This window comes from Salmo salar, chromosome ssa01 (genome assembly GCF_905237065.1).
Source record: "Salmo salar chromosome ssa01, Ssal_v3.1, whole genome shotgun sequence".
Classification (NCBI taxonomy): Eukaryota; Metazoa; Chordata; class Actinopteri; order Salmoniformes; family Salmonidae; genus Salmo; species Salmo salar.
The window spans coordinates 46,393,357-46,419,210 of NC_059442.1; the positions used below are offsets into that span (position 1 = coordinate 46,393,357).

General features: G+C 44.3%; 1 protein-coding gene and 1 non-coding gene across 3 annotated transcripts in view; one reads left to right on the plus strand and one right to left on the minus strand.

The window, feature by feature from the left end:
* adck1 (aarF domain containing kinase 1) overlaps positions 1 to 25,854 on the minus strand; it is a 177,016-nt gene that overhangs the window by 132,598 nt on the left and 18,564 nt on the right. The gene's annotated exons all lie outside the window — the stretch shown is intronic.
* trnaa-ugc (transfer RNA alanine (anticodon UGC)) lies at positions 24,450 to 24,525 on the plus strand. The gene has a single exon. It is a non-coding gene; the product is annotated as a tRNA-Ala (tRNA).

Here is a 25,854-nt window from a genome sequence, read left to right on the forward strand (position 1 = left end):
TCATTTAAAAAAATTCTCTACCAAAAAAAAATTCCACTTTCATATTATGGGGTATTGTGTGTAGATCAGTGACAAAATAATAATTTAATACATTTTTAATTCAGGCAGTAAAAACTAAAATGTCTAAAAAGGGGTGTGTATACTTTCTGGAAGCAATATGTTTGTAACGTCAAACTGCAATAAAAACACATTATCGAATCGCAATACATGTAGAATTGTGAGAATCGCAATACATATCGTAACAGCGCCAAAGTATTGTGATAATATCGTATCGTGAGGTCCCTTGCAATTCCCAGCCCTACCTTTCATCCACCATTTTATTACCACCTCTACCAAATCCACCTCCATTCCACCTCACCTCTGCTAAAATGTGAATAAAACTTATTGAAAGCCCAGTGATAGATGACGGCTTTCAGAATGGGTCCGTGCTAATGGTAATCAGGATGGGACAGCTACAGTACTGTATAGTCTGACCTTGGCCTCGTCTCTCTACCAGCCTGCTATACAGTCATTAATCACATCACAACTTCCGCGGCCATCTTATGAACTCACCCCAGACTAATAGACGAGATTATCACTTACATCACTTCTTACAGCGCAATAGTTAGATTGTGCGTGCAGAGCAGGAGTGTGTGTGGGAAGAGTAGGAAGTGTGTGTGTGTGTGTGTGTGTGGTAGGACTTAGAAGTGTGTGTAAGGAAGTGTCTCTCTCTCTGTCTCCTCTCTCCGTCTCTTTCTCCTCTCTCCGTCTCTTTCTCCTCTCTCCGTCTCCTCTCTCCGTCTCTTTCTCCTCTCTCTGTCTCTTTCTCCTCTCTCTGTCTCTTTCTCCGTCTCTTTCTCCTCTCTCCGTCTCTTTCTCCTCTCTCCGTCTCTTTCTCCGTCTCTTTCTCCTCTCTCCGTCTCTTTCTCCTCTCTCCGTCTCTTTCTCCTCTCTCCATCTCTTTCTCCGTCTCTTTCTCCTCTCTCCGTCTCCTCTCTCCGTCTCCTCTCTCCGTCTCCTCTCTCCGTCTCCTCTCTCCGTCTCCGTCTCCTCTCTTTCTCCTCTCTCCGTCTCTTTCTCCTCTCTCCGTCTCTTTCTCCTCTCTCCGTCTCTTTCTCCTCTCTCCGTCTCTTTCTCCTCTCTCCGTCTCTTTCTCCTCTCTCCGTCTCTTTCTCCTCTCTCCGTCTCTGTCTCCTCTCTCTGTCTCTCTGTCTCTTTCTCCTCTCTGTCTCCTCTCTCTGTCTCTCTGTCTCTTTCTCCGTCTCTTTCTCCTCTCTCCGTCTCTTTCTCCTCTCTCCGTCTCTTTCTCCTCTCTCCGTCTCTTTCTCCTCTCTCCTCTCTCCGTCTCTTTCTCCTCTCTCCTCTCTCTCTCCTCTCTCTCTCTGTCTCCTCTCTCTGTCTCTGTCTCCTCTCTCTGTCTCTCTCTCTCTTTCTCCTCTCTCTGTCTCTTTCTCCTCTCTCCGTCTCTCTCTCTGTCTCCTCTCTCTGTCTCTGTCTCCTCTCTCTGTCTCTCTCTCTCTTTCTCCTCTCTCTCTCTCTTTCTCCTCTCTCTGTCTCTCTCTCTCTTTCTCCTCTCTCTCTCTCTTTCTCCTCTCTCTCTCTCTTTCTCCTCTCTCTGTCTCTTTCTCCTCTCTCCTCTCTCTCTCTCTGTCTCTCTCTCTTTCTCCTCTCTCTGTCTCTTTCTCCTCTCTCCGTCTCTCTCTCTGTCTCCTCTCTCTGTCTCTGTCTCCTCTCTCTGTCTCTCTCTCTCTTTCTCCTCTCTCTCTCTCTTTCTCCTCTCTCTGTCTCTTTCTCCTCTCTCCTCTCTCTGTCTCTCTCTCTTTCTCCTCTCTCCGTCTCTTTCTCCTCTCTCCGTCTCTTTCTCCTCTCTCCGTCTCTTTCTCCTCTCTCTCTCCTCTCTCCGTCTCTCTCTCCTCTCTCCGTCTCTCTGTCTCTTTCTCCTCTCTCTGTCTCTTTCTCCTCTCTCTGTCTCTTTCTCCTCTCTCTGTCTCTTTCTCCTCTCTCTGTCTCTTTCTCCTCTCTCTGTCTCTTTCTCCTCTCTCTGTCTCTTTCCCCTCTCTCTGTCTCTTTCCCCTCTCTCTGTCTCTTTCCCCTCTCTCTGTCTCTTTCCCCTCTCTTTCTCCTCTCTCCGTCTCTTTCTCCTCTCTCCGTCTCTTTCTCCTCTCTCCGTCTCTTTCTCCTCTCTCCGTCTCTTTCTCCTCTCTCCGTCTCTTTCTCCTCTCTCCGTCTCTTTCTCCTCTCTCCGTCTCTGTCTCCTCTCTCTGTCTCTTTCTCCTCTCTGTCTCCTCTCTCTGTCTCTCTGTCTCTTTCTCCGTCTCTTTCTCCTCTCTCCGTCTCTTTCTCCTCTCTCCGTCTCTTTCTCCTCTCTCCGTCTCTTTCTCCTCTCTCCTCTCTCCGTCTCTTTCTCCTCTCTCCTCTCTCTCTCCTCTCTCTCTCTCTGTCTCCTCTCTCTGTCTCTGTCTCCTCTCTCTGTCTCTCTCTCTCTTTCTCCTCTCTCTGTCTCTTTCTCCTCTCTCCGTCTCTCTCTCTGTCTCCTCTCTCTGTCTCTGTCTCCTCTCTCTGTCTCTCTCTCTCTTTCTCCTCTCTCTCTCTCTTTCTCCTCTCTCTCTCTCTTTCTCCTCTCTGTCTCTTTCTCCTCTCTCCTCTCTCTCTCTCTGTCTCTCTCTCTTTCTCCTCTCTCTGTCTCTTTCTCCTCTCTCCGTCTCTTTCTCCTCTCTCCGTCTCTGTCTCCTCTCTCTGTCTCTCTGTCTCTTTCTCCTCTCTCTGTCTCTCTGTCTCTTTCTCCGTCTCTTTCTCCTCTCTCCGTCTCTTTCTCCTCTCTCCGTCTCTTTCTCCTCTCTCCGTCTCTTTCTCCTCTCTCCTCTCTCTCTCCTCTCTCTCTCTGTCTCCTCTCTCTCTCTGTCTCCTCTCTCTGTCTCTGTCTCCTCTCTCTGTCTCTCTCTCTCTTTCTCCTCTCTCTGTCTCTTTCTCCGTCTCTCTCCTCTCTCTGTCTCTCTCTCTCTTTCTCCTCTCTCTCTCTCTTTCTCCTCTCTCTGTCTCTTTCTCCTCTCTCCTCTCTCTCTCTCTGTCTCTCTCTCTTTCTCCTCTCTCTGTCTCTTTCTCCTCTCTCCGTCTCTCTCTCTGTCTCCTCTCTCTGTCTCTGTCTCCTCTCTCTGTCTCTCTCTCTCTTTCTCCTCTCTCTCTCTCTTTCTCCTCTCTCTGTCTCTTTCTCCTCTCTCCTCTCTCTCTCTCTGTCTCTCTCTCTTTCTCCTCTCTCCGTCTCTTTCTCCTCTCTCCGTCTCTTTCTCCTCTCTCCGTCTCTTTCTCCTCTCTCTCTCCTCTCTCCGTCTCTCTCTCCTCTCTCCGTCTCTCTGTCTCTTTCTCCTCTCTCTGTCTCTTTCTCCTCTCTCTGTCTCTTTCTCCTCTCTCTGTCTCTTTCTCCTCTCTCTGTCTCTTTCTCCTCTCTCTGTCTCTTTCTCCTCTCTCTGTCTCTTTCTCCTCTCTCTGTCTCTTTCTCCTCTCTCTTTCCCCTCTCTCTGTCTCTTTCCCCTCTCTCTGTCTCTTTCCCCTCTCTCTGTCTCTTTCTCCTCTCTCTGTCTCTTTCTCCTCTCTCTGTCTCTTTCCCCTCTCTCTGTCTCTTTCTCCTCTCTCTGTCTCTTTCTCCTCTCTCTGTCTCTTTCTCCTCTCTCTGTCTCTTTCTCCTCTCTCTGTCTCCTCTCTCTGTCTCTTTCCCCTCTCTCTGTCTCTTTCCCCTCTCTCTGTCTCTTTCCCCTCTCTCTGTCTCTTTCCCCTCTCTCTGTCTCTTTCCCCTCTCTCTGTCTCTTTCCCCTCTCTCTGTCTCTTTCCCCTCTCTCTGTCTCTTTCCCCTCTCTCTGTCTCTTTCCCCTCTCTCTGTCTCTTTCCCCTCTCTCTGTCTCTTTCCCCTCTCTCTGTCTCTTTCCCCTCTCTCTGTCTCTTACTCGGAGTTGATCAGATTGGAAGCTGGGAAAGTCTCTCGCACTTGGACCAGCCCACTCATTCACACACTGCTTGAAAACACTACGTTAGCCAGGCGCTGCTTGTAAGTTTTAAGGAGAATGCTTTAAGGAAGAGAGCAACAGAGCTGCATGAGTATAAGGAGGACCCAGTCATGCAGACTGATAACCATGTGGTTAGTGGGATCTACTGGGGTTGTAGAGTAGTCTGTATCTGCAGTCATTCAAGTGGAGGACTGAAGCACTATTATTACAAAGTACATCAACCCAGTTCTACCAGGAGAGTAAAACAATCTGGCCTAAACCCCAATGTTAAGAGGATATAGCTAATGCACCCTTTCTTTCTTTATGTCAGTCATCAAAATGAATCACCATTACCTTTTCATTTCAGCACCATGGACAGCGGTCACTCGCATTTCTGAATGATCTATCCCTCTCACTAACTCATAAACAATCCCTAAACTGCACTCTTAATCTCACTCCCACACACACACGACCGCCAGTGTGTAGCAGTAGTGTGTAAGGGAGCAGGGGCCTTTGGGTCTGATTAGTACCTCTGTTGTGTATCTCTCCTCCCAGACAACAGCAGCTGGTTACCCACTCATCCCTGAACTACAGCAGGTCACACACACAGCATGGGCCCTGAGACACACACACACACACACAGCAGGCAGGTTAGAAGGATGGGCACTGTGCTGAGTGTAGGGGGTTGCTGCTCTCCTCTCTCACTCTGACACCCTGTTCTTCCCTTTAGAGAAACAGAGAGTGACTGCCACAACAGACAGAGAGAGACCAGTGTAGCAAGCAGCCAGGTACAGTAGGTGTGAGATGATGCAGGGGAGAGGCTGTTACAGCTAGAGACGTACCCCCCGCCCTCCTACAGCTAGAGACGTACCCCCCGCCCTCCTACAGCTAGAGACGTACCCCCCGCCCTCCTACAGCTAGAGACGTACCCCCCGCCCTCCTACAGCTAGAGACGTACCCCCCGCCCTCCTACAGCTAGAGACGTACCCCCGCCCTCCTACAGCTAGAGACGTACCCCCCGCCCTCCTACAGCTAGAGACGTACCCCCCGCCCTCCTACAGCTAGAGACGTACCCCCGCCCTCCTACAGCTAGAGACGTACCCCCGCCCTCCTACAGCTAGAGACGTACCCCCGCCCTCCTACAGCTAGAGACGTGCCCCCGCCCTCCTACAGCTAGAGACGTACCCCCGCCCTCCTACAGCTAGAGACGTACCCCCGCCCTCCCACAGCTAGAGACGTACCCCCCGCCCTCCTACAGCTAGAGACGTACCCCCGCCCTCCCACAGCTAGAGACGTACCCCCGCCCTCCCACAGCTAGAGACGTACCCCCGCCCTCCCACAGCTAGAGACGTACCCCCGCCCTCCCACAGCTAGAGACGTACCCCCGCCCTCCCACAGCTAGAGACGTACCCCCGCCCTCCCACAGCTAGAGACGTACCCCCCGCCCTCCCACAGCTAGAGACGTACCCCCGCCCTCCCACAGCTAGAGACGTACCCCCGCCCTCCCACAGCTAGAGACGTACCCCACATCCTCCCACAGCTAGAGACGTACCCCCGCCCTCCCACAGCTAGAGACGTACCCCACATCCTCCCACAGCTAGAGACGTACCCCCGCCCTCCCACAGCTAGAGACGTACCCCCCGCCCTCCCACAGCTAGAGACGTACCCCCCGCCCTCCCACAGCTAGAGACGTACCCCCCGCCTCCCACAGCTAGAGACGTACCCCCGCCCTCCCACAGCTAGAGACGTACCCCACATCCTCCCACAGCTAGAGACGTACCCCCCGCCCTCCCACAGCTAGAGACGTGCCCCCCGCCCTCCCACAGCTAGAGACGTACCCCCGCCCTCCCACAGCTAGAGACGTACCCCACATCCTCCCACAGCTAGAGACGTACCCCACATCCTCCCACAGCTAGAGACGTACCCCACATCCTCCCACAGCTAGAGACGTACCCCACATCCTCCCACAGCTAGAGACGTACCCCACATCCTCCCACAGCTAGAGACGTACCCCACATCCTCCCACAGCTAGAGACGTACCCCACATCCTCCCACAGCTAGAGACGTACCCCACATCCTCCCACAGCTAGAGACGTACCCCACATCCTCCCACAGCTAGAGACGTACCCCACATCCTCCCACAGCTAGAGACGTACCCCACATCCTCCCACAGCTAGAGACGTACCCCACATCCTCCCACAGCTAGAGACGTACCCCACATCCTCCCACAGCTAGAGACGTACCCCACATCCTCCCACAGCTAGAGACGTACCCCACATCCTCCCACAGCTAGAGACGTACCCCACATTCTCCCACAGCTAGAGACGTACCCCACATCCTCCCACAGCTAGAGACGTACCCCACATCCTCCCACAGCTAGAGACGTACCCCACAGCCTCCCACAGCTAGAGACGTGCCCCCCACCCTCCCACAGCTAGAGACGTACCCCACATCCTCCCACAGCTAGACGTACCCCTTACCCTCCCACAGCTAGAGACGTACCCCACACCCTCCCACAGCTAGAGACGTACCCCACATCCTCCCACAGCTAGAGACGTACCCCCCACCCTCCCACAGCTAGAGACGTACCCCCCACCCTCCCACAGCTAGAGACGTACGCCACACCCTCCTACAGCTCGAGACGTACCCCACATCCCCACAGCTAGAGACGTACCCCCCACCCTCCCACAGCTAGAGACGTACCCCACATCCCCACAGCTAGAGACGTACCCCACATCCCCACAGCTAGAGATGTACCCCTTACCCTCCTACAGCTAGAGATGTACCCCTTACCCTCCTACAGCTAGAGACGTACCCTTACCCTCCTACAGCCAGAGACGTACCCCCCACCCTCCTACAGCTAGAGATGTACCCCCCACCCTCCCACATCCTCCTACAGCTAGAGATGTACCCCACATCCTCCTACAGCTAGAGAGAAAATACATTACACACAGCTGCTTTCAGAGAGAGAGAGACCGACAGCAGCACCCCTGGAGGTGATGAATAACGAAGTAAGGCTGTAGTGCTACGCTGTTCTATGTGTTTTTACTGTTGTTGTTGTCACGGTAACACCAGGTATCACGCATCGTAATCACAACGGCCCAGATTGCCGATATCCTACTGCTCTGACCTGATTTTGTGTGTGTGTGTGTGTGTGTGTGTGTGTGTGTGTGTGTGTGTGTGTGTGTGTGTGTGTGTGTGTGTGTGTGTGTTCATAACACTGCTCCCCACAGCCTCTGATCTATAAAAGGGGCTAAAGTGAAATTGGGAGGGAGAGTACAGATGGTCAGACACTCTCTCCAGACACACTGGGAAAAGATATCAGTATACTGTAGAGGCGATACTTAGCCTAGCCAATAAAGACTTTGGTTTACGCCTGAAAGCAGTAGCGGTTTAAAAACTGTGTGCCTGACAGACACGACACTCAACGAATTGATAGCATTTAAAAAGGCTACCAGTACGCAAAAAGCCATGACTGACAAGAGCCTTTTTAGCACCAAGACTGTAGATGACACTGGCCTTCCCAGGCGGCCATTTTAGATAAGCAGAAGATAACAGCAGTCAGTCACCTCACGTCTCATCCCTAGCAAGTCCACTAATTGGAAATTCTGTAATTTCTTGATTTCTTGTTTATATTATTTGTGAGACATTCTACTGCACTGTTGGAACTAGTAACATAAGCATTTCGCTGCACCTGCTATAACACCAGCAAATCTGTGTACGCAAACAATAAACCTTGAATGAATTTGTTTTGATTTACTGTTACCAATTCAATTCCTTGTTCCCAAACAACTGCTGACTAAGTCTGCTGTGGAAGAAATTAATTATTGATTTAAAAATGTTGCCTTCTCTCCCTGTCTGTCTGTCTGTCTGTCTCCCCATCCCGCCCTCCACCTCCTCTCTGTTTTCTGTCTCAGTTTTTCCTCTACTGCAAGTGACAAAGATAGCGGTGTGAACTAGAGAAATGGCTGACTATTGACTTGTGAGCAGTGAAAAAGCCCCAGCTGAGGGAGTCGAGGGAAGGAATAGAAATCCGACAGCAGACAAGTGAGGTTTCACTACTCTGTCTGCTCAGCCTCCTCTCGTCACACCCACGCACACGGGCACGCACGTCAAAAGTTGACACACCTACTTATTCCAGGGTTTAGAATAATAGTGAAGACATCAAAACTATGAAATAACACATATGGAATCATGTAGTAACCAGTTCTAAACAAATCAAAATATATTTGAGATTCGTCAAAGTAGCCACCCTTTGCCTTGATGACAGCTTAGCACACTCTTGGCATTCTCTCAACCAGCTTAATGAGGTAGTCACCTGGAATGCATTTCAATTTACAGGTGTGCCTTGTTAAAAGTTCATTTATGGAATTTCTTTCCTTCTTAATGCGTTTGAGTATACTGAAGATAGCCGTATTTGGTAAAAGACCAAGTCCATATTATGGCAAGAACAACTCAAATAAGCAGAGAGAAACGACAGTCCATCATTACATGAAGACAGATTTCCACAACAATAAGAAAAAGAGACTTGTTTGGCCAAGAAACACGAGCAATGGATATTAGATATGTGGAAATCTGTCATTTGGCCTGATGAGTCCAAATTGAGATTTTGGGTACTAACCGCTGTGTCTTTGAGACGCAGAGTAGGTGAACGGTGAATGATATCCGCATGTGTGGTTCCCACCATGAAGGTGGTGGTGTGATGGTGCTTTGCTGGTGACACTGTTGGTAATTTATTTAGAATTCAAAGCACACTTAACCAGCATGGCTACCACAGCATTCTGCAGCAATACGCCATCCCATCTGGTTTGTGCTTAGTGGGACTATCATTGGTTTTTCAACAGGACAATGACCCAACACACCTCCAGGCTGTGTAAGGGCTATTTGACCAAGGAGAGTGATGAGTGCTGCATCAGATGACTTGGCCTCCACAACCACCCGATCTCAAACCAACAAACATCAAAAGGCTACCTTTGAACATAGGGTTTAATAAGGAAGCCACAGATGAATCTGACTGCTGTAAACTCATTTAGGACTTTTCTTACCAAATGTCTTTTCTTTCACCTTGCAGGTCTGTTTGCCAGTCCATGAGAATAATTTAAATGGCCTTTGTGGCATGCTTGTCTCTCTGTGTGTGATGCGTATGTACAGCACCAGTCAAAAGTTTGGACACACCTACTCACTCAAGGGTTTGTCTTTATATTTACTATTTTCTACATTGTACAATAATAGTGAAGACATCAATGGTTTGGGATGAGTTGGACCGCAGAGTGAAGGAAAAGCAGCCAAAAAGTGCTCAACATGTGTGGAAACTCCTTCAAGACTGTTGGAAAAGCATTCCAGGTGAAGCTGGTTGAGAGAATGCCAAGAGTGTGCAAAGCTGTCATCAACGCAAAGGGTGGCTACTTTGAAGAATCTAAAATATATTTTAATTTGTTTAACACTTTTTTGGTTACTACATGATTCCATGTGTTATTTCATAATGTTGATATCTTCACTATTATTCTACAATGTAGAAAATAGTCCAAATAAAGAAAAACCCTTGAATGAATAGGTGTGTCCAGACTGGTGCTGTACGTACGCGTCACACACACACACGCAAGTACACACGCACGCCACAAAGGCCATTTAAATTATTCTCATCGACTGACAAACAGACCTGCGAACTACGAAGTAAGGTGAAAGAAAATGTCCCATGCCAAGGTGGAGTCCTAAATGAGTTTACAGCAGTCAGGGTTTAATAAGGAAACCAGAGATTCATCTATGTTCAAAGACAGCCTTTGATGTTTGTTGGCCTAATAACTACCTACAGTTTGTATCAAACCAGTGCATCCACCCCCTTGACGCTGACTAACAATCCCTGCCTTGCCTATCCCTACTCAACTGTAACAATCCCTACATGCATGTGGAATAAATACTCCCCTTAGAGCCCCAAGTGTTTCCTCTTCAAGTCACATAGTTAGGAGGAAAAACTCCTGGCCCTTATGAGACATCAAACAAGCGCACCCCCTACCCCTCACCCCCACTAGACACACACACACCCACCCCAATGAACACTAATAATCCCTAGCTAGCTCATCCATGAGGCCCCAAACCTTCCCTTGGCTGTCTGTATAAGGTCTTAATTGTCAATGAATGGCCCTCAGTGCTCCAGACAACCTTTGATGAGGCCTGCCAGAGAGAGTCAGAGTGGCTGGCTCGGTAAGTGGCTGTTGACGAAACCTCTTCAACAAGAGCACTGAGCAGCTGGCCCCTGCGCCACAGATAGGCAGGGGGAGAGAGGGATAGAGAAAAGAGAGAGCGCGAGTGAGCTAACTGTGTGGAACAAAGCTCATTACCCAAGCATTCACATGGACCGGTTAGTACCGAACCTACAGCACCTGGGAATCACAACATCTGAGTCAATGACACACTAGAGCTAACAACACCTGGACAACACCCCACTACAGCTAAGGCAACACAATGTCTGGAACAGTACACACTACACAATCTGCAAGTTACAAAATCTTCTAACGACACAAGCTCAATACCTGAGCCACTACATCTGCACATGGTTTAGCTGAGGGCTAGGCTACACAATTTAATGTCCAATCTATTTTTATGTGACTGTCCATGAAATCCACAGGATAAAGACAAACACCAGGCAATCTGTCTTTAATCTATATAGAGTACACACACGTCAGCATTAACACAGTAATAATCTACCGGTTTACAATTTTACAACGCCTGCACCACCTTGTTACTATGGCTTTCTGGCAAATATGACAAATGAGTTGCCGGTAACTAACAGAGAAACTTTTTTCATGTCCCTGTGACAATCCAAAACAGTCAGTCCAAAAACATTCGACAGGAGTATAAATTAAATGTAGTTTTGAGACAGACATGTCGTTAGACAAAGTATAAACCTTCCTTAAAACAGAGGAAAGGACAGCATAATGAAGGTAAAAAAGGCACAAGGCCACACACACACACACTTCCTCACCGCCATGGCTTCATCATAATCAGGCAGCAGACCGCCTCTCTGGATTAAATCACAGCCCTGCATTAATTCTAATCAGAGTGTGTAGCCAGCCTTGACCAGAGGGCCCAGAGGGTGCATGTGTGTCTCCCTATCCCTCTGTACACACACACACACACACACACACACACACACACACACACCCTGGCCAAGGCAGTCATGTTGAACCACGCTCTTCAGGGTTCATCGCACCCCTCAAGTGGCACACAAACACACACAGCAGCACAGGTGAGATACTTTGACCTTTCAGAGTGTGGGTCGGCTGAGTGTTGCTGTCTGAGCCGGGCTTTGGCGTTTTTAAAAGGGGAACTGAAAATGGCACAAAACATGGTTATCCGGTATTTACACTTAATAACTTCAAACTTGTTTGTTTTCCCTAATGGGATCTTCAAAGGTGTGCTTGGTAACAGAGAATAAATTACATATGACAGCATGTATGAGGGTATCTGTGTGTGTGAGCACCTGTGAGCCCCTGCAGTGAGAATAAGAGGCACAGCCTGTGCAGGGTAAAATACCTATTTGCTACTGAATTATAAAAGGTCAGAAAATCTTTGACGGTTTAAAAATTGCATTCTGATGCCTGCATAGAGAAAGAGAGTTAGGAAGAGAACGTGAGAGAGAGGAGAAGGGGTGGTGAGAGAGACATTATGGGATACATGGGATGACTGAGTCGGTGTGACAATAGGAGAAACAGAGTGTGAAAAGAAGTGTGCAGTTGTGTGTGTGAGAGTGAGTGAGTGAGTGAGTGAGTGAGTGAGTGAGTGAGTGAGTGAGTGAGTGAGTGAGTGAGTGAGTGAGTGAGTGAGTGAGTGAGTGAGTGAGTGAGTGAGTGAGAGAGAGGAGTAGTGTAGAAGAAGCTAACAGAGGTCTTGTATGGGTCAGGTATCTGGAGAGGCAGAGCTAAAGTGTTTACACCGTGGCTGTCACGTTAGCCCTTTAAGCACTAGCTTTTATCCCCCTCCGCTTCTACACTCTCACACTGAATTCACCTCAGAAGTCTCACAAGCCTCCGCAACCATCCTCCCTTTCAAAATAAACCCCCTTTCATACTCTATCCCCGGTAATTTCACCATTTGCTAAAAAAAGGGAGAATCTGTTGAAAGGAATTATAAGAATCTGAGCTGCGTCGAGTTCAGCTTCAGAAGAGGCTAATGAGGTGGATCGATGCGGCAGAAATGAGGTGGAAGTCAGCTCTGCATTGTCTTTACTCAGAAAAAAAAACGAAAGAAGCCAAATTCATACAAAGTATCTAAGGTAAACTCTACACGAACCATCAGCATCACCTGGTCCTAGGTCTCGCACTCAAACAAAGCACCGATCACAGCAGAGAGGTGGGCTACAGTGACGGAATTAGTGTAGTATGTCAAGAGGTTTCTGGTAGCAGGGAATAAAAGCTCATCCTGAACTCTTGCATTTCAAGGCCCACGTCAGTTCACAACAATACTCTCACAACATACAGTGAGCTCCAAAAGTATTGGTACAGTGACAAAATGTTGTTTTGGCTCTGTACTCCAGCACTTCATACAACTATGAGGTTAAAGTGCTGACTGTCAGCTTTCATTTGAGGGTATTTTCATAAATATCGGGTGAAACGTTTGGAAATTACAGCACGTTTTGTACATAGTCCACCCCATTTTAGGGGACCAAAAGAATAGGAACAAATTCACTTGTGTATTAAAGTAGTAAAAAGTGCTGTATTTGGTCCCATATTCCTCATACGCAATGATTACATCAAGCTTGTGACTACAAACTTGTTGGATGCATTTGCTGTTTGTTTTGGTTGTGTTTCAGATTATTTGGTGCCCAATATAAATTAATGGTAAACAATGTATTGTGGAGTCACTTTTATTGTGAAGAATAGAATGTTTCTAAACACTTCGACATTAATGTGGATGCTACCATGATTATGGATAGTCCGGAATGAATCATACCACCACCCCCCCCAAAAAACAAAAAACAAACGCTAACCTCCCCTGTTAGGTTAGCATGTCTTGGGGGAATGATGTGTGTGTCTAACTTTCTCACTCATCATTATTCACGATTCATTCAGGACTATCCGTAATCATGTAAGCATCCACATTAATGTAGAAGTGGATGAAAATACGCTCAAATTAAAGCTGACAGTCTGCACTTTAACCTCAGTCATTGTATAATTCCAATGTATCATCAGACGCATGTAATTTCAGTTTTTATGGTTTACTCCGTTTGCTGATTAAATTGTCTTTCTCTCCCTCTCTCTCCCCCGGCTGCTTGCCGATTCCCACACCAAGCCATGCCCCGTCACTCAAGGAGAGAGCAGTTGCTCGACCCGAGTTACAAGCACTTCCTTGCCATTCATTCTGCAGTCTGCATGGTCAGATGGATGCAACAAGATGTTGATGACATGCTGCTTTCCACAAGCGTTCCATAATTAAACTATTAGTTTATGTATCTTACTGTCTGCTAGTTTGTCTTTTCTTTGCAAGTTGTGGCTCAAATAAATATTGTTAGCTGCTAATGTTTATCGCTAGTAAGCTGGCTATTACAACTGAATGACACTGGAGGGGATGGCTGCTGTTTTACAGGCTCCTAACTAGAGGTTGACCGATTATGATTTTTCAACGCCGATACCGATTATTGGAGGACCCCAAAAAAAACCGATACCGATTATTATTATTTTTTAAAGGCCAATTTTTATATATAGATTTGTAATAATGACAATTACAACAAAACTGAATGGACACTTATTTTAACTTAATATAATACATAAATACATCTATTTAGTCTCAAATAAATGAAACATGTTCAATTTGGTTTAAGTAATGCAAAAACACAGTGTTGGAGAAGAAAGTAAAAGTGCAATGTGTGCCATGTTAAAAAGCTAACGTTTAAGTTCCTTGCTCAGAACATGAGAACATATGAAAGCTCGTGGTTCCTTTTAACATGAGTCTTCAATATTCCCAGTTAAGAAGTTTTAGGTTGTAGTTATTATAGGACTCTCTCTCTATACCATTTGTATTTCATATACACCTTTGACTATTGGATGTTCTTATAGGCACTAAAGTATTGCCAGCCTAATCTCGGGAGTTGATAGACTTGTAGTCATAAACTATGCTGTGGTTCAAGCATTGCGAAGAGCTGCTGGCCAACGCAGGAAAGTGCTGTTTGAATGAATGTTTACGAGCCTGCTGCTGCCTACCACCGCTCAGTCAGACTGCTCTATCAAATCATAGACTTAATTATAATATAATAAAACACACAAATACGAGCCTTAGGTCATTAATATGGTCAAATCCGGAAACTATCAATTCAAAAACAAAACGTTTATTCTTTCAGTGAAATACGGAAACGTCAAAATATTGGTGTTACATTGCACAACCTTCAATGTGTTGTCATAATTATGTAAAATTCTGGCAAATTAATTACGGTCTTTGTTAGGAAGAAATGGTCAGGCGACCCAAACTGCTGCATATACCCTGACTGCTTGCACAGAACGCAAGAGAAGTGACACAATTTCCCTAGTTAATATTGCCTGCTAACATGAATTTCTTTTAACTAAATATGCAGGTTTAAAAAAAATATATACTTGTGTATTGATTTTAAGAAAGCTATTGATGTTTATGGTTAGGTACATTTGTGCAAAGATTGTGCTTTTTTCAGCAATGCGCTTTTGTTATATCATCCCGTTTGGCAAAGTAGGCTGTGATTCGATGATAAATTAACAGGCACCGCATTGATTATATGCAATGCAAAACAAGCTAGTTAACCTAGTAATAGCATCAACCATGTGTAGTTAACTAGTGATTATGTTAAGATTGATTGTTTTTTATAAGATAAGTTTAATGCTAGCTAGCAACTTACCTTGGCTCCTTGCTGCACTCGCGTAACAGGTGGTCAGCCTGCCACGCAGTCTCCTCGTGGATTGCAAAGTAAAATCGGCCATAATCGGCATCCAAAAAGGGCAATTACCTACCGGTTGTTATAAAAACTTGAAAATCGGCCCTAATTAATATCGGCCATGCCGATTAATCGGTCAACCTCTACTCCTAACCAACTATGCTAATTTGTTTATTTGCCTTATTTTTAACTTATTTTGTACATAATGTTGCTGCTACAGTACAGTCTCAAAAATAACTTCTGGACATCAGAACAGCGATTACTCACTAAGATTTTATCTTTAACGAGTCTGATGCAAAGTACATACTACTTTCGAGACCAGGCCCAAATCCCTGTCATTTGCTAGAAGAAAAGATGCAGAAAGAGGGGGCGGAGGTTGTGTTGCCTTCTGCAAATTCGTAGGTGAGTGAGTAAACCCCCACTACCATCCGTACTATTGGCCAACGTGCAATCATTGGAAAATAAAATGGATAATCTATGATTAAAACTATCCTACCAACGGGACAATAAATACTGTAAAATCTTATGTTTCACCGAAACGTGGCTGAACGACGACACGAATAATACAGAGCTGGCTGGGTTTTCTATGCACCAGCAGGACAGAACAGCTACGTCTGGTAAGACGAGGGGCAGGGGTGTGTCCCCATTTGTCAATAACAGCTGGTGCGTGATGTCTAATGTTAAAGAAGTCTCGAGGTATTGCTCGCCTGAGGTAGAGTACCTCATGATAAGCTGTAGACCACACTATCTACCAAGAGAGTTGTCATCTATATTATTCGCAGCCGTCTATTTACCACCACAAACCGATGCTAGCACTAAGACTGCACTCAAACAACTGTATAAAGCCATAAGCAAAACAAGAAAAAGCACATCCAGAAGTGGCGCTCCTAGTGGCCGGGGACTTTAATGCAGGAAAACTTAAATCCATTGTGCCTAATTTAACCAGCATATCACATGTGCAGCCAGAAAAAAAATTATAAAAAAAAATATAAAAAAAAAAATAAATAAATAAACTCTAGGCCACCTTTACTCCACACACAGAGACACACACAAAGCTCTCCCTAGCCCTCCATTTGGCAAATCTGACCATAATTCTATCTTCCGGATTCCTGCTTACAAGGAAAAACTAAAGCAGGCAGTACCAGTGACTCGCTCAATACGAAAGTGGTCAGATGAGGTATGATACGGTCATGACTCTCCTGTGAGGATCCAAAGATCAGGTTAAAATGGATTAATGTCTACTGGGCCCTCTCACCCACAGAAGGGAAGAGGAATTGGTGTGTGGGTTTTATGACCTCACACCAATTGTAAATTGCATGCAGCAGACGACTCCTTTTGTCTCTAGTATTGGATTCACTGTTACAGAAGATTTTGCCGCCCAAAAACTTAACGTCAAAAAGGGAATACTGGGATAATATTTTCAACATCCGAATGTGGGGAATGACGAGAGATTACTATTTTTTTTATACCACTTTTAAAAGAGCTTTCACACCATGTCAGGTTTACATCATTTCTGTTGTGTAGGAAATAAAGGATGAAGAGAATATTTTTGTTAAGATAACTAAATTCATGTTCCTTTCTAACAAGACAGTTTTGATGATACTTTGCAAGTAACTAGCCATGCCCGAGGGAGCTCAGAGAGCGTGCCAGGATGACAGAAAACACCCTTTTTTACCCAAGTGGGTAAAAGACTGAGTTAAGAATTAACATACCAGACTAGGACTCAAGCTGCAACTAGATCTCCAATGGTCACAACCCTGAAAATCAACACGAGGTGTTGCCTCTAACAATCATTTTTTACTTTTTAGTCATTTAGCAGACGCTATTATCCAGAGCAACTTACAGTAGTGATTGCATACATTTCATACTTTTTTTTTTCGCGTACTGGTCCCCCGTGGGAATCGAACCCACAACCCTGGCGTTGCAAACACCATGCTCTACCAACTGAGCCACACCCAATCAATGTTACGGTTGAGTAGCTTTTCTAAGTACTGTATCTAAGTAAGGGAAGACACCCCTGAAATGGACAAAAATGAATGGGATCTTATTGGCACCGTACGAAACATATACACGATGTACAATACCACTCATTTGGACGCCGTTTCATTCAAAACATATTGCAAATGTCATTTGGCAAATGCCAAGTGTCACACAGCAAAAATCCAATAGATGGCGAGCGCGCTCCACCGTAAATGTTCTTATTGCAAATGTAACACAAGTCAAGACCCAAGAGTAAAATTGAGAAAATATGGAAAAAAATTCAAAAACGTATCACCCCCTTAAAAAACTACTTTCTGGACCGTTTTTCAAAATTCTTTCAATATTTTCCAATTATAAATGTATAAGAACTGTATGAACATACTTTTGTCATATTTCTTTTTTTACTTGTCCTTAACCTGTTTGGGCTAGGGGGCAGTATTGAGCATTTTGGAAAAAATATGTGCCCATTTTTAACTGCCTCCTACACCAACTCAGAAGCTACAATATGCATATTATTGTTCAGGTTTGGATAGAAAACACCCTGAAGTTTCTAAAACTGTTTGAATGGTGTCTGTGAGTATAACAGAACTCCTATGGCAGGCAAAAACCTGACAAGGTTTCATGCAGGAAGTGGCCTGTCTGACAAGGAGTCGTGCGTCTTGCATCTGTTTATTGAAAAGTAAGGATCTTAGCTGTAACGTGACAATTCCCAGGGCTCCAATAGGCTCTCAGGACGCGGGAAAATCATGAAGGTTGACGAGGAAGCCTCAGGCTGAAACAGATTGTCACCTAATGGGACACTTGAATAAGATGATAATGGAGTGAGGCGCGTGCGCGATTAGCCCCCGTGGAGTATTTTAATTCGGCTGTTTAGTTTATTGCAGATTCCCGGTCGGAATATTATCGCTTTTCTACGAGATAAATGGCATAAAAATTGGTTTTAAACAGCGGTTGACATGCTTCGAAGTACGGTAATGGAATATTTAGAATTTTATTGTCACGAATTGCGCCATGCGCGCGACACTTCTTTACTATTTCAGATAGTGTCTGGAACGCACGAACAAAACGCCGCTATTCGGATATAACGATGGATTATTTTGGACCAAACCAACATTTGTTATTGAAGTAGCAGTCCTGGGTGTGCATTCTGACGAAGACAACAAAAGGTAATCAAACTTTTATAATAGTAAATATGATTATGGTGAGTGCTAAACTTGCCGGGTGTCTAAATAGCGAGCCCGTGATGCCTGGGCTATGTACTTAGAATATTGCAAAATGTGCTTTCACCAAAAAGCTATTTTAAAATCGGACATATCGAGTGCATAGAGGAGGTCTGTATCTATAATTCTTATGCTTTTTGTGAACGTTTATCGTGAGTAATTTAGTAAAATGTTAGCGAATTCCCCGGAAGTTTGCTAGTTCTGAACGTCACATGCTAATGTAAAAAGCTGGTTTTTGATATAAATATGAACTTGATTGAACAAAACATGCATGTATTGTATAACATAATGTCCTAGGGTTGTCATCTGATGAAGATCATCAAAGGTGAGTGCTGCATTTAGCTGTCTTCTGGGTTTTGGTGACATATGCTGGCTTGAAAAATGGGTGTCTGATTATTTCTGGCTTGGTACTCTGCTGACATAATCTAATGTTTTGCTTTCGTTGTAAAGCCTTTTTGAAATCGGACAGTGTGGTTAGATTAACGAGAGTCTTGTCTTTAAATAGCTGTAAAATAGTCATATGTTTGAAAAATTGAAGTTTTTGGATTTTTGAGGAATTTGTAATTCGCGCCACGCCTATCTTTGGATATTGGAGCAGGTGTTCCGCTAGCAGCACTAACCTTTGATGATCTTCATCAGATGACACACCTAGGACAAAAGCACTTGAAATTTAGTGCTAGTCTTCATTATGGGCCTACTTTTTCTCACGGTCGCTGCGCTCAGACCGAGCGAGATACGGTCAAGCGGGACATCTCATTGAACTCGGCACAGCGTAGAGAGAATGGTAATGCCATTGCAGGCTCTGTGTGTGTCTTTAAGCACCGCACTGTGTTACTCCATCCTTGCTGTGTGTGTGTGTGTGTGTGTGTGTGTGTGTGTGCTTTTCTTTGACATCTGTTGGGAGAAAAGACTGATTTACAGTTCATGAGGGTTGCCTAATCATACATATGAAGTTTTCAAAAGATCTGACCTTTTTAACCCTTCGAAACAGCCCCTATGACACCATTTTAAGGCACTTCCGGTTGACACAGGAAGTGGAAAGTGAACAAATATCCTCCTTGGGGTAGGCTCTTATAGAATATTGAGTTTTAAGTCGTTACGTTAAGAACCGACTTATTTACAAAAGGGTTGAACGAGTGGTTTGTTATTTTAGAAAAATCACAGAATATCTCGCAGCGCTCCGAAACCCGCCTTAACGGATTCATCTGAACACGCTGCAACTGGATCTGTAACTTTTTGGAGGAAAATGTTTTTTTTTTTTTTTTTTACATCACCAATTGTACATTGTACAATTTCTCTTAAATTACGATATATAAAATGGCTGGTTCTTTTTTTCCTGACACCGTAGGTTCATGTACTTTGACGTGAAGTGGACAAATTAGCGCTCTAGTTTCGTTTTTGACCTTTAATCCCTGAAAAATGGCCTTAACTCAAAAAGCATTGAGGCCTAGACGCCATCTTGTTCGGGGCCAACTGCCCATTATGCCAAACCTATGCTCACCAAGTTTCGTCTTTTCCGTTTAGGAGAAAAGGCCACGTCATGATAGGTGATGTTTTGTACATTTGCAATATGATTATTAGAAAACGGAAACCGAATATCCGAGAGACTTTGTTCGATGACTTGCCGGAAGATCTGGCCCCGGTGCACGGCCCGCCACCATCCGCAAATTTTACAAACATTCGCAGACGTCTAGTAAGGGACCGTACATTTGCAATATGGAGTTTCTCATCAACCATACAGCAAATGCCAAAATGTTCCCTTCATGTATGAAAGGGAATTTAAGTAAGACCATCCTGTTATTCTCTTCAATTATCGTCGACTACACTGCTCATCACCCCTCTGGGGATTATCGACATGGCTGATTAGCTGTCCTCAGAAGACCACTTTTCTAGACCGAGTGAAAGTAAACAGACAACTAAGAAAAGACATTGTGACCTCTAGCGAACAATCAGAGCCTTACACTTAAGGAGAAGGCCCAATCAAACCCTTTTCACAAAGGCCTGGGTCCAACAGAGATACACAACGAAGGAAGACCTTCAACATGTAAATACATGCATTTCTACAGTGAGGGAAAAAAGTATTTGATCCCCTGCTGATTTTGTACGTTTGCCCACTGACAAAGAAACGATCAGTCTATAATTTTAATGGTAAGTTTATTTGAACAGTGAAAGAGAACAACAATTTAAAAAATAACATGTTTTTTTATTTTATTTGGAAAAACACGTCAAAAATGTTATAAATTCATTGGCATTTTAATGAGGGAAATAAGTATTTGACCCCTCTGCAAAACATGACTTAGCACTTGGTGGCAAAACACTTGTTGGCAATCACAGAGGTCAGACGTTTCTTGTAGTTGGCCACCAGGTTTGCACACATCTCAGGAGGGATTTTGTCCCACTCCTCTTTGCAGATCTTCTCCAAGTCATTAAGGTTTCGAGGTTGACATTTGGCAACTCGAACCTTCAGCTCCCTCCACAGATTTTCTATGGGATTAAGATCTGGAGACTGGCTAGGCCACTCCAGGACCTTAATGTGCTTCTTCTTAAGCCACTCCTTTGTTTCCTTGGCCGTGTGTTTTGGGTCATTGTCATGCTGGAATACCCATCCACGACCCATTTTCAATGCCCTGGCTGAGGGAAGGAGGTTCTCACCCAAGATTTGACGGTACATGGCCCCGTCCATCGTCCCTTTGATGCAGTGAAGTTGTCCTGTCCCCTTAGCAGAAAAACACCCCCAAAGCATAATGTTTCCACCTCCATGTTTGACGGTGGGGATGGTGTTCTTGCGGTCATAGGCAGCATTCCTCCTCCTCCAAACACGGCGAGTTGAGTTGAGGCCAAAGAGCTCCATTTTGGTCTCATCTGACCACAACACTTTCACCAGTTGTCCTCTGAATCATTCAGATGTTCATTGGCAAACTTCAGACGGGCATGTATACGTGCTTTCTTGAGCAGGGGGACCTTGCGGGCGCTGCAGGATTTCAGTCCTTCACGGCGTAGTGTGTTACCAATTGTTTTCTTGGTTACTATGGTCCCAGCTGCCTTGAGATCATTGACAAGATCCTCCCGTGTAGTTCTGGGCTGATTCCTCACCGTTCTCATGATCATTGCAACTCCACGAGGTGAGATCTTGAACGGAGCCCCAGGCCGAGGGAGATTGACAGTTCTTTTGCGTTTCTTCCATTTGCGAATAATCGCACCAACTGTTGTCACCTTCTCACCAAGCTGCTTGGCGATGGTCTTGTAGCCCATTCCAGCCTTGTGTAGGTCTACAATCTTGTCCCTGACATCCTTGGAGAGCTCTTTGGTCTCGGCCATGGTGGAGAGTTTGGAATCTGATTGACTGCTTCTGTGGACAGGTGTCTTTTATACAGGTAACAAACTGAGATTGGGAGCACTCCCTTTAAGAGTGTGCTCCTAATCTCAACTCGTTACCTGTATAAAAAGACACCTGGGAGCCAGAAATCTTTCTGATTGAGAGGAGGTCAAATACTTATTTCCCTCATTAAAATGCAAAAGAATTTATAACATTTTTGACATGCGTTTCTGGATTTTTTTGTTGTTATTCTGTCTCTCACTGTTCAAATAAACCTACCATTAAAATTATAGACTGACCATTTCTTTGTCAGTGGGCAAACATACAAAATCAGCAGGGGATCAAATACTTTTCCCCCCCTCACTGTACTTACCCAAACGGGCGGCAGCTCGGGGCAACGTATTAGGATTACTGTGAGCGTAGTTCCTAAATGTATCCAAGTGTTGTCTCTCTCTCTCTTTTATAACAAGTGTCATTTGTGTTATTCCGCTAGGGACCTATTTCCATCGTATTAAGTTGTTTTTACACTGCTGCTACTCACTGTTTATTATGTATGCATAGACACTTTACCCCTACCTGCAGTACAAATTACCTCAACTTGCCTGTATCCTTGCACATTGACTGGGTACCGGTACCCCCTGTATATAGCCTCGTTATTTAATTATTACTTAAAAAAAAAAATCTTACATTTGTTTACTTTAGTTTATTTTGTAAATATTTTCTTAACTACATTTGAACTGCATTGTTGGTTAAGGGCTTGTAAGTAAGAATTTCACAGTAAGGTCTACACCTGTTGTATTCAGCGCATGTTACAAATAAACATTTCTTTGATTTGAATTTAGCTACCTTGCTAAATGTACTTAAGAGTCAGAGCAAACATAGGTATCTAATATAGCACGGTACCAGTGCTGGTATATGCATGTTGTTTGTGTAATGGTATCTTATAAAGAGAGGAATAGGCAAAGCATGAATATGTTCGCTAGCTACAGTGTACAGCTACAGTGTTTCCACATTGTTAGATTACAGCCTTATTCTAAAATGGATTTGGCATTCAGGCCAAAAAATTCAATCTTGGTTTCATCAGACCAGAGAGTTTTGTTTGTAAATGGCCTGAGAGTCCTTTAGGTGCCTATTGGCAAACTCCAAGTGGGCTGTCATGTGCCATTTACTGGAGGAGTGGCTTCTGGCTGGCCACTCCACCATAAAGGCCTGACTGGTGGAGTGCTGCAGAGATAGCTGTCCTTCTGGAAACCCCACCTCTTTAAGGAATACCTGGGATAGGATAAAGTAATCCTTCTAACCCACCCCACCAAAAAAAATATATATTGATGTACTATTGTAAAGTGGTTGTTCCACTGGATATCATAAGGTGAATGCACCAATTTGTAAGTCGCTCTGGATAAGAGCGTCTGCTAAATGACGTAAAATGTCACCTCCCTGACCAAGGCCCTTCTCCGCCGATTGCGCAGTTTGGCCGGGCCGCCAGCTCTAGGAGGAGACTTGGTGGTTCCAAACTTCCATTTAAGAATGATGGAGGCCATTGTGTTCTTGAGGACCTTCAATGCTGCATCCTTTTTTTGGTACCCTTCCCCAGATCTGTGCAGCGACACAATCCTGTCTTGGAGCTCTACGGACAATTCCTTCGACCTCATGGCTTGGTGTTGGCTCTGACATTCACCATCTGTGCTGTGGGACCTTATATAGAGAGGTGTGTGCATTTCCAGATCATGTTCAAATCAATTTTATTTACCACAGAGGACTCCAAATGAAGTTGTAGAAACATCAAGGATGATCAATGTTATCAGGATGCACGTGAGCTCAAGTTCGAGTCTCATAGCAAAGGGTCTGAATACTTAAGGTATTTCAGTTTTTATTTAATACATTTGCAAACATGTCGAAAAACCTGTTTTTGCTTTGTCATTATGGGGTATTGTGTGTAGATTGATGAGGAAATTGTTTTATTTAATACAGAAGAAGGCTGTAACGTAACAAAATGGAGAAAGTCAAGGGATCTGAATACTTTCCGAATGCGCTGTTCCACAACACTAATGTGAACAATGTTTGTGAAGAAATGTTTCATTTAGTTTTTTTTAATAATAAGTTTGGTAGCAACGTGAAAATCGTTGTTAAAATGTGTTTCAGCTCAAGTTGACTACGAAACCCACAATGCAATTCTCTGGGCACCGAAGACTTGGATGTCGATTAAGGCAGCCCCCCGCACCTCTCGGATTCAGAGGGGTTGGGATAAATGCGGAAGACACATTTCAGTTGAATACATTCAGTCGGACAACTGACTAGGTATCCCCCTTTCCCTTTATCTTGTATAGAACAAAATACCATGCACTACCAATTTACATTCTCACAATGTTCAACCTGCAGATCGATGTGCCTCAGAGTAGTCTGACATTTGTCGTAGAATTACAACATTACTTTTATATTATAATGTATTGATACATTAGTACATTCACACTGTTTTTCTTAGAGGCAACAGAATAGGGTTCTTAGAACTCATGTGTTTGAGATATAACGCTGACTGTCGATTTACAATGGCTTGGTGATAAAACAACATTCCATGATTAGTGTCTGTGTGCCTGTCTGTCAGTGCCAGGGTGACCCAATCTCCAGTTTATTTATCCCATATGGCAGATGAATACTGGACTCCATCATTCTGAGGTAAGGGCTTAGTATTTCTCTATAAACAAGCAGTACGTGAACTAGCGACGGCTATGTGGCGCAATGTAAATCTTGATGTCTGTTGCGTGAGAGCACAATGTACCTTTGTATAATTTCCCGTATCTGTTCTTTGTCACAAGGACTCAGACTATAAAAGAGTTGTAACCGAATCCTGTTTAATTGGGCTTTAACTCTACACCATTGGGTGACCGTTAACGCTCCAGTACTGCAGTAATTAATAAAGTTCAATTGTTTTTTTTAGAAATCATTACCACGACACATGCGTAACGGCACCATGCAATGAACTCTGGACTGAAGAGGCAGAAAGGTGTTAGACCCTCTGTTAAATTACATTTCTCTAGTTAGAAATATTGCTCAAATCTAACCAATGGCTAATTCAAGAGAAGACAGCCTCCCGCGTGGCTCAGTTGGTAGAGCATGGTGTTTGCAACGCCAGGGTTGTGGGTTCGATTCCCACGGGGGGCCAGTACAAAAAAAATATAGATAATTTATGAACTGTATGCATTCACTACTGTAAGTCGCTCTGGATAAGAGCGTCTGCTAAATGACTAAAATGTAATGACATCGGCCATCTGACATGTATGACAGACGTTTTCGTGATCATGTAGTGAGAGCGTTTATCGCAATGCTACGTCATAACGGCCGAATTTCTGACTTGAACGGCAATAGCTCAGATACACATGAAATGACTCAGGGAATCGATTTAACATCGCTCATAGAGGCACAAAAACAATATAACATTCAAAAATGGGTGAATCTTTACTTGAAATGCAGAAAATCGGCAATCAAAACAAACGTTCTACCACCGTTACCATGTTGATTTTTGGGAAGCCTATTGATTCGGTGTTCGGACATAGAGTATAAAGTTTGTATGTGAAAACTATTTCTAAATTGCATACTTTGTTTTTCCCGAACTCACTTCACTCGCAAATACTGTAAGAGGCTTGCGCTACCGGTGCAGTGCTGGCACATGCGCAGATCAAATACACAATAGGAACACTGATTAAGCTGTTTACATGTCCTAATAATTTTAAAATAATTAGCAGCATATGCTTACTTCGATTTTGACCTCACACCGATTAAGATAAGCAAAGTTTGGTGTTTACAGTTTAATATCGATTTATTAGTGTGCATGTAAACGTACTCGGTGTATTCAAAGTGCAGCACACAATAATCCAACTAGGGTTGCAAACATACGAAGTTTACCAATTACCTACCAGAACGCAGGTATTTTTCAAGGATTGTATGTAATCCATCACAAAACATATAGTGGTCCTTTTGGGTACTTCAGATTATCACAGTTGTCTGTAATGACCTTCGCCCTCTGTGTGGCCTTATCACATGTAAAATATGATCATTTAAGATGATTTAAAAAAATATTTTTTAAGAAATCACAAGATTTAATGACAAAGCTGTAAAACATCATACATGAACCATCAATTTAGTGAATACCATTGGTGTTTAATATGAGGGTTTCAGCATATAATATCCTTTATCATTTTTTTTACACATTTTTATTTGTTTTACTATGTCAAATTTGAATAATCATTCTATTTCCATGACTCCAACAACAATTCACCAATATACTAGGCCTAGGTGTTTTGCCCATACCATGCATCTCTGCATGGCACAGTGTGGAGGAGGAAACAAAAGTACAGGAAATGAAGAGATTTACAAAAATGCTGAAAATGATTTGTTTGAAGTTCGGTAGCCAGTATAAAACAAATCAGAATGGTGAAAGCCACATTGAAATCACTTATAACGTATGTGTTTCAACCCGAGGGTCATGCACTA